Source organism: Passer domesticus, chromosome 1 (genome assembly GCF_036417665.1).
Source record: "Passer domesticus isolate bPasDom1 chromosome 1, bPasDom1.hap1, whole genome shotgun sequence".
NCBI classification, from domain to species: domain Eukaryota; kingdom Metazoa; phylum Chordata; class Aves; order Passeriformes; family Passeridae; genus Passer; species Passer domesticus.
Genome location: NC_087474.1, coordinates 119,780,780 through 119,794,040, shown reverse-complemented (window position 1 = coordinate 119,794,040; position 13,261 = coordinate 119,780,780). Strand labels below are relative to the sequence as shown.

Here is a 13,261-nt window from a genome sequence, read left to right as displayed (position 1 = left end):
AAAGCCAAAAACTTACTGAACCCTGCCAGAAGTTATGTCGTCAATAATTTTAGCTAACTTTTCCCTCTAGTAACACTAAGAGAAGACAGAAGGAGACAGAATCCACTGCTCTTTTCAGAAAACATCCTCAACTGAGTGTTAAAAGAGCAAAGCTTATTGTAAAATAGCAGCAGAAGTGAATCCACTTTCCCCTGTGCACACAGCTGTTCATTACACAATACTTTGGTTTCAACAATGAATCTGCCTTCAGAAGGCTTGACCTCTTCCCTGCCCACGTAGCCTCACCTTTCTGCCACAAACTCTCATCCTCTTGGTGTGTAACTGCAGCTGTTTGGGCTCCTGTACTATGGGTTAGTCCACAAAAAGGATTTGGGTGGAAACCCAAGGTCTTCTCCACTTTCCCCTGCTAAACCTGTGGGAAAGCAAATATATCAGGGAGCATGCATGCAAGAAACATTGCCCAATTTCCCAGCTGAGGTACATGTGGAAAATGCCATGATCTTTAGTTTCTGCATTGCTAGAGGGATACAAGCCAGAAGAAATTCAGAGGTCAATGAAAGAGATTCAGCAATTACTTTAGGAAGAAATTCACCTATACTAAAAAGTAGATTAGAATTCAGAATACAAGGCATTTCTTTCTAGCTCACTAATTGATCTCCAAGTCAAATACAAAGGGTATTTAGGCTGGAAGAAGTGAAGATCCTGATACTTGCACATCACTATTGGATCATCATCATCAGGAGCAATAAAAATTAACGAAAGACATGAAAATAAAAGCAACTACTTTTAGGTGGACGTAAGGTAAAAGGTTGTGTCATGCTGGAAGGAATAAAGCAAAGGTGGCTGAGGCTGAAGGTCACCTCCATTTTGCAACTGGGAACAAACAGTGATTGCATATTTTCAAATGTTTAATCTGTAAGCACCAAGGAACAGGGGCACAGTACAGCAATGCCTCCAACAACAACAGAGTGCTTGAACCAACTACAGAAAGGGAGGACAGTTTATTTAAGAGCTCCTCTGCTTTTTCCTTTCTTCAAAGTATCTTCTTCTAGCCAGCACCAACACAGAAAATTATCTTATGAATAGCCAATAAGCAAGCAGTAGATCCTCTGTCTGTTCACTATAATTTAGAACAAAACACTCTGTGTTGTATTTAAGTGATTTCCAGACATAAAGTGTGAAGGCTTCCATAACCAACTGATCTGATAACTGTCCATATCCCAGCTTTCCTTCTTCTCAGTCCACCTTCTCTGGTACTCCCCCAGGAAAAACACTGGAAGAAACAAGCCTAAACCTCTGCATCTATTTCCTCCCACACCCACACAGTACATACCCATAACAGAACTTTTTTCTCAGCTGCAAAAATCCAAAATGTCCCCTGTAAACAAACGAGAAGAGAAGAGAAGAGAAGAGAAGAGAAGAGAAGAGAAGAGAAGAGAAGAGAAGAGAAGAGAAGAGAAGAGAAGAGAAGAGAAGAGAAGAGAAGAGAAGAGAAGAGAAGAGAAGAGAAGGAATGGTGAAAGTGAACACTAAGCAGCAGCAGGTTTGTCAGACCAGCCCAATGTCCCACTCCGGCTACGAAGAGTCTGCTGATGACAGCACAAAATACCGAAGCTGGGCCTGCTCATGCACCAGCTGTAATGAAATTGTGCCTGCAACAGGCAGAAGAGACAAAATGTGGGTAACAGGGGTAAAAAAAGAGAAACAAAAACCACCATAATTTCCTCTCAAAGCTGCTGGTGTATTATGGGGTTATTACACTGCCTTGCATCTCTAGGATGTGAGTTCAGACATGTTTGCCTCGACAAAATCCTCAGCCCCTTAGCACTGTTTGGGTACCGCGGGTATCGTGGGACAGTGAGCTGCTGAAGTAGCACCAAACAGCCCAAGGCAGATGTGCCACTTCCCACCCTGGAACAGTGCACTCACAGGAGTGAGATACTGCAGTAAGAAAATGCTGAGGCAGCTTGAGATTCACTAGAGAATGAGAGTACAGTCCTGCAGCCTGAAGGCTCAACATGCTGCCTCGGACTGTAAATGTCTGAGAAACCCACATGGAATATATACACCTTGTCCCCTGCCTGTAAAGGTGTGGAGCCCACACGTGCCCCAAGGAGCAACTCCATTGCTGGAAGCAGCACCAGGGGCTCAAGTAGCAGAGATGTGCACTGTGAGACAGTTCCAGTAAAGAAAAAAAAAAGGAGAAAAAAGAGGAAGGAAAATAATTATAATATTATTAAAAATGCATTAATGGGAAGTCTTCCTTAAAAATTTATATTATATGCTTACACACACACAACATAATTTTCTTTCCAAAACACCCATTTTGTTCTATTAAAACAACATCCTGCATGAGACAAATCTTACATTTTTAAGGGAGGCCACAGTGTGCAAAACAGAGGAAAGGCTTTAGAAGGAGGAAATAAAATTATGCTTGAATTCTGTCTTAGAAAAACAGACTCAAGTCCAGCCTTTGTGAGGGTTACTGGAGTGATGCTGATACATCTAATGAGCTAATCAATAGTGCTCAAAAGCTTATTAAACTTGCATCCTCTGGATGTGCTACCTGACACCTTGGGGTAATTTGTAGACACGCTGAGCATTTGGTATCAGCTGAAGTCAATGAGTGTAAAAAACACTTGAGAATTTTAAATAGTAACAAACAGCAAATTCTCAGAATAAAAAAAAACCAAAAACAATCAGAGTCATCTCTGAAAATCTGAAGGCCCTTTTCACTTTTCTATAGTGTTCACAAGTTTTATCAGCACAAGGACAAGCAGCAGTGAGGATAATGGAGAGAAAGTAAGGGAAAAAATTAATGAGGTTGTGTCAAAGCCCTTTACAAAGCCCACCAGTAAAGTCACACAGGTAACCTCATGACTGATTTCCCAACCCACAAATGTTAAGACAATTTTGTGCATGGGTTTTTACTTACATGTGGTGCTTCCCCAGTGCCGCTGTTTCCAGCAGAAGGGAACTCAGGAGGTACTGGGTGTCTCAGAACCAGCTGGGAAAGCTTTCCTAGGACATCCCCAACTTCTTGCTCCAGCCAGCTGTACATGCTACGTGTCCCACCAGTGGTATCAGCAATGAAATTGGACCCTTCCAACACATCCAGTTCAGCTCTCCAGTGGAGGAAGGCCTTTAGTGCCTTCAACAGCCTAATGCTTGCTGAGCTGCTGCTCTGCCTGTGGCTGTACCTGGAGTGGGTGCATCTCTCCAGCCTGTTCAGCACCAGAAGGTACCAGGAGAGTGGGAGTTTGTCATCCTGCTCGTTGTAAAGAAGTGAAGTCTCACTCAGACTGACATTTGTCTCTGCTGCTCACCAGCAGCCCTCTCTGTTCCATACAACCTGCTTCCCCCAGGATGGTTCCTGACTGCAAGCTAGTGCTTCTTTCTCATTAACTGGATCCTGCACAGAAAAACAAACACTTTCTTCACTTTTCTTACCACAATTGTTGATTTCTCCGATGAGTAACATTTTGTTTAACCAGCACATCTCAGGTTTTTTTAAATTACTGTTCTTGAAATATTAAAGGTAAAGGACATCCCATATCTTCCCTTTGATGCTTTTTGATATACTTTTAAGCTACAGATAGGTCACAAGTGACTGTTCATTTAAATTGTATTTTTTGAGGAAATTAACAGAGGATTCTTTTCTTTTATCCTTACTTAAAAAAAAACAAACAAAATTTTGTAAGTTAACATGACAATGAATATCATCCAGAAGTCATAAAGTGGTTGCAATTTCTTTTCCTGGAAACTAATGTAATTAATTTCAGTAGAACTGCTCAAAAGAGAGAGTTTATCAGCATTATCTCACGGAGACACATGAGCAGAGAAGAGCCAGACTAAAAAAGTGTGACAAACAATTTACTTTTTCAAAATTCAAAAAATAAAACAAAGACCCCCTGTGAACACTGGACAATCCTCATAATCTCTTTTTTCCTGGGACAGCATCATTAATTTAAGGATGAAGTCCATGTGTAAAAATCCTGCTGTTTTTCCTTCCTTATATAGCCCAGAAAGCAATGGAAAAATGTATTCTTTATAAATGCATTAAACAACTTGTGAACTTTCTTTTAATTAAACAACTTTCTTGTAATTAGAGTGGGTGGCTTTTTCCCCATTCCAAAGTGACAAACAGCAGAAAGATTGCTTGTGCAGCATCTCTGTTTTGCTCTCAGATGCAACGTGCTCACCAGTCACTCACCAGACACCCCTGGGGCATGGAGGGCAGTGGCAGGGTGGCCCTCACAGAGCCCCACATCTCTGCCCATCACTTCCTTATCAGCTGGTGAAGATCAGGAGGTGGATGCCAATGGTGTCTGACTGCAGCTGGCTCAGGCCACAACCCAGGAGAGCACTAAAAGTGATGTTGCATAATTGAGAGCACTCCTTGGTAAATTATTCATAAATCAGTTAAAGGCAGAGGAGGACAGAGCCTTAGCCAGCATGCAGCAGCAAAGCCAGGTTGGTTTCAACAGATTTAAACATGGAAAATGCTGAACATGTCTTTTAAATATGCAAAGTCCCATTGACATAAAGGAGGAAGCTACTAGAGACTATCAGAGACTTAAATTTCTCTTTTGCAGAGATTATGGTAGTCCATGAAATGCCTTTGAAGAATTGCATGTTAATATCTGCCCAAGTGTGGTGACACGTCAGACTAGAGCCCATCATTTCAATCATCTGTTCCCAGGTTAACAACCACGGCAGCCAGAACAGCCCTACTTCTAACAGAAGACGTGTGATGATTTAAATTATTACAGTGTGTTCCCAGGCAGCACTTCAAATTACATTTAAATGGGGGGAAAAAAATCCCAACCCTTAGTGGAATGAAAAATCTATTCATTGTATAATCTTGGAAGACTTTTCTACAAGACTTAAATTAGGACCCTTAATAAATCTCTCAGAGGCTTTTAGCAACTTACGTTGTGTTTATGTTTAATAAAAATGGTGGAGGGTTCCAACTAAATTAAATTAAACTAGCTCTTAATTCCTATGTTTTGAAAAGGCATCACGTTGATACTGTGATGACTTTATTCATGGAAATATGATTCAACTCTTTGGCTCACAAATCACGGTTACCAACCCCGCACGAAGGAAAAAAAGAAATCACAGCTGCAGTCTCTGAGCTCCTGGAGACAAATGTCTGAAAGAAAAGAAAACAAAAGAAACCAAAAGGGAGAGCTAACCCTTGGGAAGCATTGTCTAGGTTTGTGGCCACCTCTGACTAACCATGTGCCCCTATTTTTGAACATCTGAGTCATCCCCTGGGGTGCTGCACCTCTGTGCAAATAAATAAATAAGGATAAACCAACAGAGCAACAGAAAATGTGAATGGTTGGTGGAGAGGAACATGTTTGGTCAGGGTGGTGAAGAGGGGAGAACAAACCTCAAGGATAAATACTTTCCAACCCCAAAATGGATCAGAAATAAAACAGCAAAACAGCCAACAAACAATCTATACCCTTTTAGCAGAGACCAATTTTACCATCTCTATTCAAGATATGCTTCCAGATAGATAATAAAATGCAGCAGGATTCTCCTCTGAACGATGAATAAAGGAAATTATGTCACTTTCCAAAACAAACAAAAACCCCCAAAATCTGGCCTACAGTTACTAAGTTTGATTGTATTGCAACATAGGAAATTTGAAGATCCTCTCTGACCTACACAGGAGGACCAGGCAAGCCCCCTCTATCCCCCTCACAAGGCCAAGGACAACAGCAGGGTGATGGGGATTCTCTTCCTTTGTACATAAGAAAGCAACATAAAAACATTATCCTTCAGAAAGACCATAAACTCTGCTTTTCCCAGCCTACAAGCATAGTGTAACACCACTGCATGGAAAACAAGCAGCTCCAACCCAACTTGCAATCTGCCACCTGCAGAGCAGCCCCTGGCTCCTGCAGCTGCCTTCAGCTGGCACTGGTGGCTGTTCCCAAGCTGGACACACAGATTACATCAGTCTGCACCTTGCACAGCCACTTAGGGCACTTCTGCAGGTGGCTTTAAAATTACTGTCCCTGTTGTGTGAAACCACTTGACAGCAGCTTTATTTTTATACAGACTCTGCACAGGTAAAAACATGAGATGTAAAGCAGCCAGCAGGCCATGGCTGTGTGGCTTTGCAGAAACAAAACTGACTGCAGTTATCCAGATAACTGCTTGCTGGGCATCACTCAGGGAATCGTACTAGGAACCAAGTCAGCATTTAAAACACACATTAAACAAATCCTTTCCTTCCCTGCAAGGCACAAATAGTTGTGCTAATGGAAAAGGGATGGGGGACAGCACAGGTGAAAAAAGCTCCTGGTGCAGGGTATTTTTTAAGCCAGTGCTGCTACTAAGACAGATGTTGCAAAGCCTTGCCCTCAGCCTGGTAGCTTTAACATTGAGAATTGCTATTTCTCACCCCAAATGGATCATGGGACCTTCTGGCTCACAGAGGAGCCTGTAGGCTACAGCCAGCATGCATGAGAGAAATGTTCCTAAAAATGTCTTGATGTTAAAATGATGTTGAATAGAAGTGCCATTGAAAATACCCAATGATTTCTGGCAAGCCCCACGGCAAAGCTTCTGGCAAAAGAACTGCAAAGGGGAAAAAAGAGAAACAGTCAACAATCATTAAATGCTGATGTGTTAGACGTGTCTATGGACAATTTTTCAGTGTGACCCTCACCTTGCTCTGTTCACAAACAAACTTTCCCAGAATTAGCAGCCAACACAGATGCCCATATAGCTTCGGGCAATGCACAAAAGTTCAAGCTCCTGACAGTATTGCTATACACATACTGGGGCTGAGAGGGGAAAACAACTGACAAGGGTCCCTGTCCCAAGCCCCAGCCTCCATCCTGATGCCTGAAGCTCATCAGCCTCTCATCTTTGCACAGGCTGTCTGTGGGGCAAGGTGTACATGGAAACCTTTGTGATTTGTGCAGTCAGTTCAGTCTTTAGAAACCTTAAACCTGCTCTGTTATTGTATGTATAGTAACAGCAAACTCCCTTTTCCTACTGTTGGTGGATTTTGGGGTAAATCTAGTAAAATACTCATTTTTTCTCTCACCTATGCTGTTAATTGCCTGTCTATAATTAAATTGAACACAGCAGGACAGTAAATGACAAAAAGGCTCAATGTTTTAGCTTTGGTGCCTCATAAAGTACTAACCTGGGGCACATGCAATATCCACATAGCACAGCTTAAATGATCAGTCTAAAACCAACAGGAACTTTTATATGGACTGATGGTCTTTGGCTTAGACCCCTTCCAAACACTGAGTTTTCATGAGTTATACCAGCTGCTGCTTGTATTTATTTTATAAACACCACATGCTAAGTGTAAATTGCATCGCCACCACCACTGATTTCACCCCAGACACGTCTATACAAGTTGGGGGTGGTGGAATCCAGGTTTAGGCTGAAGGCCAAGAAAGACCTCCCCAGTGGGGTTGTATAATTGAGGCCTTTTTTAAAATTTTAATAAAATACTGAAACAACAAGCATATGGAAGAGTAAGAGATTTGGTTTATCACAACGTTATTGACTTGTTGCATAGGAGACCTAACACTTGCCAGCACAAAACCCACAGAGAGAACCACTAGCCCAGACAGACGCACTCACAGCCTGGTCATCAGCATCTACAGACCAGTCATCTTTTGTACTACAAATTTCTGCAAGCAGAAAGATACAGGACAGAGAAAAACCAAAACAAGCAATGCAGGCTCTTCAGAAGGAAGGGAGTGAATAAATGTAAGGTGAATCATGACTTTCAGAGCCAAGTCATGGGGTTTTTTCCAGGACTTCCTTCCCATCTCTAAAAATACTATAAAGGAAACATTGCTACTCCTCAAGGCCCTTTTCAGGTCAGAAGCAGGGTTCAAGTACTTTAAGAATAAGCACAAAACCTCACTCTAGAGTCTTCAGGCATTTCATCTGAATGGAGTCTTTAAAGTCTTAGATCAGTAATTACCTTAATGAACTTGCAACTATTATTAGTAGACAGATTATAAGCAAGCTAGCTCTTTCCTGCTTTATTTTAGCCAGCAGGCCATCTCTCAAACTGGGCATTCTCACATTGAAAACACATGTTTTGGTCAGCCCAGGTTTTTGGTTGGTTTGTTTATTTGTGTTTGGGCTGACCACGGCCGCGCTGTCTCCAGAGCTCCTCAACTCCCACGCACTTTGCTGCCTCTGCAGGGCTCAGCTGTGACACACTGTGGGTGCAGGTCAAGCACATCCCCGGCGTTTCTGAGGTCACAGAGTTACAGCCTTCCCAGCAGCACATCCCATCAAGTGTTTTGTAAAAGCAAGGCCAAACAGCACAGCAAAGTGCACAAAAAAAGAGTTTTGCTCATCTGCAGCTGAAGGAGGTATTCAGATGGGGAGATCTTCCAGGGCAGGAATTCCATGTTTGTACTGATGTCAGAGCTTACCTCCTGCCCTTCTGTATTAATAATACAATAGGACAGATTTTATAACAGAGCAGGACCAAGAGTGTGGGTAACAGTTGTTGTGATGACCTGGAGTCAAAGTGTGGTTTCTTTCTATGTATTATTTACTTATACTTTAGTGTGTATATATACACACATGCTTGTATATACATACAAATGCATATATACACGTTTGCATGTGTATTTATCCACTGTTTATATATTTTATAAACTTACACGTAGTTTGTATATTAAAAAAAGGGAAATAATTTTCCAAGAGGATTATATATGCTTTCCTCATGGAAAACCTAAACTTGTTCTCTTTTTTTTTAATATTTCCTTTGGTAAATTCAGCTTCCATCTGTTCTGCAGAACAACTCTTCCCTTGCATTTCTGTGAAGTGATTGAGATCTGTCCTTCAGCATTTGATGGTATTATTCCATTCTTGAGTCCACGGAATACTGGAGGACACATCCATGTCTCCATTGCACTAGAGAGCCCAGAATTGGGCCCAGTACTCCAGATGTGGCCTCACAAGAGCTGAAGAGGTGGGAAGGATCACTTCCCTCAGCCTCCTGATAACACTCTGAATGCAGCCCAGGAGGCTGTTGGCCTCAGTCGTGGTCTATCAAGCACTGCTTCATTTTATTTTTACTTTTGCCTGCAAGTTTGATGAGGGTGCACCGAAACATTACCCCATCATCCAGGTCATTAGTGAAAATATCTAGCAGCATTTGACCCCAGGATTGACCCTTGAGGACCAGCCTCTGGCTGGACTTCATGCCACTTGTTATAATGCTTTGAGCTCAGCAGTTCTGCCAGGTAAAACCATCTCACTGTCCAAACATGTAATCCATACACCATTAGTTTGTCTATGAGACTGTTATGGGAGACAGTGATAAAAGCCTTGCTAATGCTGAAATAAAGAACAGCCACTGTTCCAGTCATGTCATTGTGGAAAGTTGTTGCCACTGTAAATTTATGCTTGATCTTGCTTGATTTGCTCATCGGAATGGATGGCTCCACAACACAAATGAAAACCAGTTAGCCCTCTTGGACCCCAGTGCTCTCCAGGATGATCTCCTCTGGGATTCCTCCACACAAATCCCTGAACAAAGTGCTCTCCTGAAGTCCAGTCCTTCACCTTTTCCCCCTTATCTCAGGATCCCACACACACAATCTCATGGTTACTGCTGCCCTCAACCCTCACATCCCTGATTAGTCTTTCCTCCCTGCAAGTACAAGGTCCAGCAGAGTATGTCCCCTCATCTGCTTCTTGATCACCTTTATCAGGAAGTTGTCGTCAATGCACTCCAGAAGCCTCCTGGATTGCTTGTGCCCTGATGAGTTGTCCTTCCAGCACACATTGGGATGTTTGGCTAGACTCCCACAAGGATCTGAGCCAGTGACCACAAGACTTCTTCCAAATATCTGAACACAGCTTTGTCCAATTCCTCACAGTTTACAGCAGACATCCACAACACCACCCCACGTGTTGGTGTGCCCTCTAACACTGATCTGCAAGCTCTCAGCTGACTCTCACCTCTTCCTAAAGCAGAGCTCCAACCATTCCCACTTGTCACTATGGTGTGGCCTTCCTACAGAGCCTCTATCCAGCCACTGCAGTGCTACAGCACTGTTAGCTATCCCACCACATCTGTGCAGACACGGAGCTCATCTGCCTTGCCCCAGCCTCAGGGAGAGATCCCCAGCCCCAGATCTGCAGAGCTGCACCCTCCTCAGCAGCTTGCAGTGGGCTGTGGCCTCTGCTGAGTCAGGGAGTCAGGGGTAATTTCTCTGCCGAGTGCTGGGCACCACCTCTGGCAGCTCCCTGCCACTGCTGCTGAGCACAAAGCACTGCCAGCCCAGCCCCTGGCCTCCTCCTGCACTAAGGGCTGCTGGCTGCATGCCGGGAGTGATGGTTTTACAGGCTCTCCCCAGCACCAGCTGCCAGGATTCCTGACCCTGCCTGGTCAGGATTCAGCTGGAACAAAAGCTCAAAAGCCCCTTCTCACAAGAAACTCTTCAATATTTATACCATCTACCATAGATATCACAAGCCAAGTGAAAATTTTACCATCTGCTCCTTTCTACAGGTGAGGAAAAGCAAGCAGTCAGGGTCAGAGATGCCTTAACACTTACACTGGTTTTATCAATTCAGTGATTTTTACCACCACCATTCCAATTATCACAGAGCTAATGACAGCCATCATGGACAAATTAATAATTCCACAGTAATCTATTACTGAAAATAAAGCTGACCCAGACACAGAGTGAAATAATATGTCTAACACCAGGTCCACACTCACTAAGTACCTTAAAGAAAGTTAATCCCCTCCCTTGGATATCACCCAGACCTGAAGCACCACATGTCTTGGTGTACATGGAGGAAGAGGAAGGTGACAGTATATCAAAGACTGCTTTCATCAATCCCACAACAAGAACAAAATCAGATATTATACTTTACTATAGGCCAAGCTGTAGCAAAGGACACCAATGTGTGTGTACACAAAGGATCACAAGGGGATCTGATCTCCACTCTCACCTCCACAGGCAGCACCTTCAGGCTGTTGAAACTTGACCCTGTGCATATTCTAACAAACTAACACAGAAAATGTCACTCTGACTTTCTCTTGCTCACCTCCAGGTAATTTTCCACCAGGTTCCATTTCCATTTGATGAGAGACTTAATTATCTGACAAATCAAAATCCCCAGCACCCCCACTGCTGTTCTGATTAGCCCCATCAGCAGCCATCATCCCACTCTTTTCTACGAACAGGAAGACAGAGTTACCTCTCAGACCATAAAACAGGATTATTTGTCATGCTGCCTCTCACAAAGACACAAATTCCATTTTCAGAGCATTTTGAATATTACCTGTGACTGCCTGAACAACAGGCTTCTCTTGCCAATACCTCTTTTAAAAGTGTACACTCAACTAAGATTTACCTTCAGGTGAAAGCCATTTTCATTTGGGTAAGGAACACAGTTGGATTTTTTGGTTTTGGATTTATTTGGGTTTTTTTAATAGAGAATTACCAATGCAGTCTGATCTCTGATTTGAATGCTTGATGTCATATCAAAATCAATTATATGACCCAGTAATTAAACATTTGGTAGAGCACTTGGAACACATTTCAAAGTAATCCCTGTTTCCTTCGACTGCAATAATGCACTGAGTACCCATCATGTAAATGTGCAAACTTTTACCTCCAGTTTCCATCTTTCCTAAACTTACACTTCTAATAATAATGTGCTCCAGTAATAACGACAGATTTATTTTAAATATCACCTAGGACTAGAGCAGGCCTACTGAGATTCAAACACCATGATTCCTGCAGATTATGCTGTGAGAAAAAAAAAATTAAAATTAATTACTTTGAATAGTAATTATAAAAGTTAATTGTAATTTAAAAATTAACTATAATTAATTTCAAGAAGTCTCAGTAAGAGAACATTTACCCAAACTTCTGCAAAGTCTCTTCCTTTTAAGTTGTATACATTGAGAAGTTAATAATTTAATTCTTTTTTGCATATTCAGTAAATAGTGAAGAGCAAAGACATAAACACTTACAAAATATGTTTTTAATCCCTTGACCCCTTTCTACATTCAAAATATTTTCCTGTACACAGAAACAATAAATAACTTTTTCTTAATTCCTTCTGCTGTCAGAAGCATATCCCTGGAGTGCCCAAATTACACATAATTTGAGGCAATTTAACACTATTTGAGGTAAGTTTACCTGTATGTTTTCTCTTGTAGCCACCTCTTATAAATCTTTTTGTGTGAAGACAAATAATCCAGATTTTCATGGGCTAGCAGGTGTTCTGTCTACCAAAGGTACTACAGCTTGGATGCTTTACCCAAGGCAGTGTGCAAGTTGGCAGCTTGGAGAGGAGCAAAAGACTCGATGCACATCAAATGTTCACTGTAAATCAAAATCAGCAGCATGCTGTAAGTTTGCCACTTCCAAGGCATGACCTCGGTATACCAAAGAAAGAGTACAAAAGGATTTCTGCTGTTTTCCACCAACTGGAATTTGGACCAATCTGGCAAGGTCTCATCTCAAATAATTATACAATCACAGAACGACAGAATGGTTTGGGTTGGAAGGGACCTTAAAGATCATCTACTGCCAATCCCTCTGCCTTGCACAGCAACACCCTCTACTAGACCAGCTTGCTCAGAGCCCATCCAACCTGGCCTCGAGCACTTCCATGGATGGGGCATCTACAGCTTCTCTGGGCAATGTTCCAGTGCCTTACCACCCTCACAGTGAAAAATTTTGGCTTAATATCCAATCTAAACCTACTCTCTGACAATTTGAAGCCATTCCCCCTTGTCATGTCACTACCTGCCCTTGTCAATAGTCTCTCTCCCTCTCTCCTGTAGGCTCCCCTCAGGTACTGGAAGGCCACAACTGGGTCACCCCAAAGCCTCCTCTTGTCCAGGCAATGAAGAAACTTAAATAGCTCCTGGTTGTGAATCAGTGAGTACTAAAAGGCAAGAGAAAAGAAAAAAGTCACATACAAATTACCCAAAACAGCCTTTTGAACCTATGGTTTTGCAATGCTGAAAGTTTGCTTGTTGCCCACTACTCACATTCCCAAATGTAGTAACACACGGTCATGAAGAAAATACTGCCCAGGGCAGGGGGTACATCCATGTCAGGATATAGCAATGGCCTAAGTTCAATTTCTTACACCATGACGGGGTTTTTTTTGCCAGCTCAATCAGGCATTTTATTCTAGAGACTTCAAAAGTACAATGCAAATATCAGACCTGGCAACAATCAATCTGACAAAAAAGAGAACGAGTTGAAGA

The 13,261-nt window shown here is 42.3% G+C and overlaps 1 pseudogene; it reads right to left on the bottom strand.

Moving 5' to 3' along the window:
• The window catches only part of LOC135303091 (chloride channel protein B-like), an 87,078-nt pseudogene extending 74,308 nt beyond the window's left edge, over positions 1 to 12,770 (bottom strand).
• Positions 12,771 to 13,261: the final 491 nt, after the last annotated feature.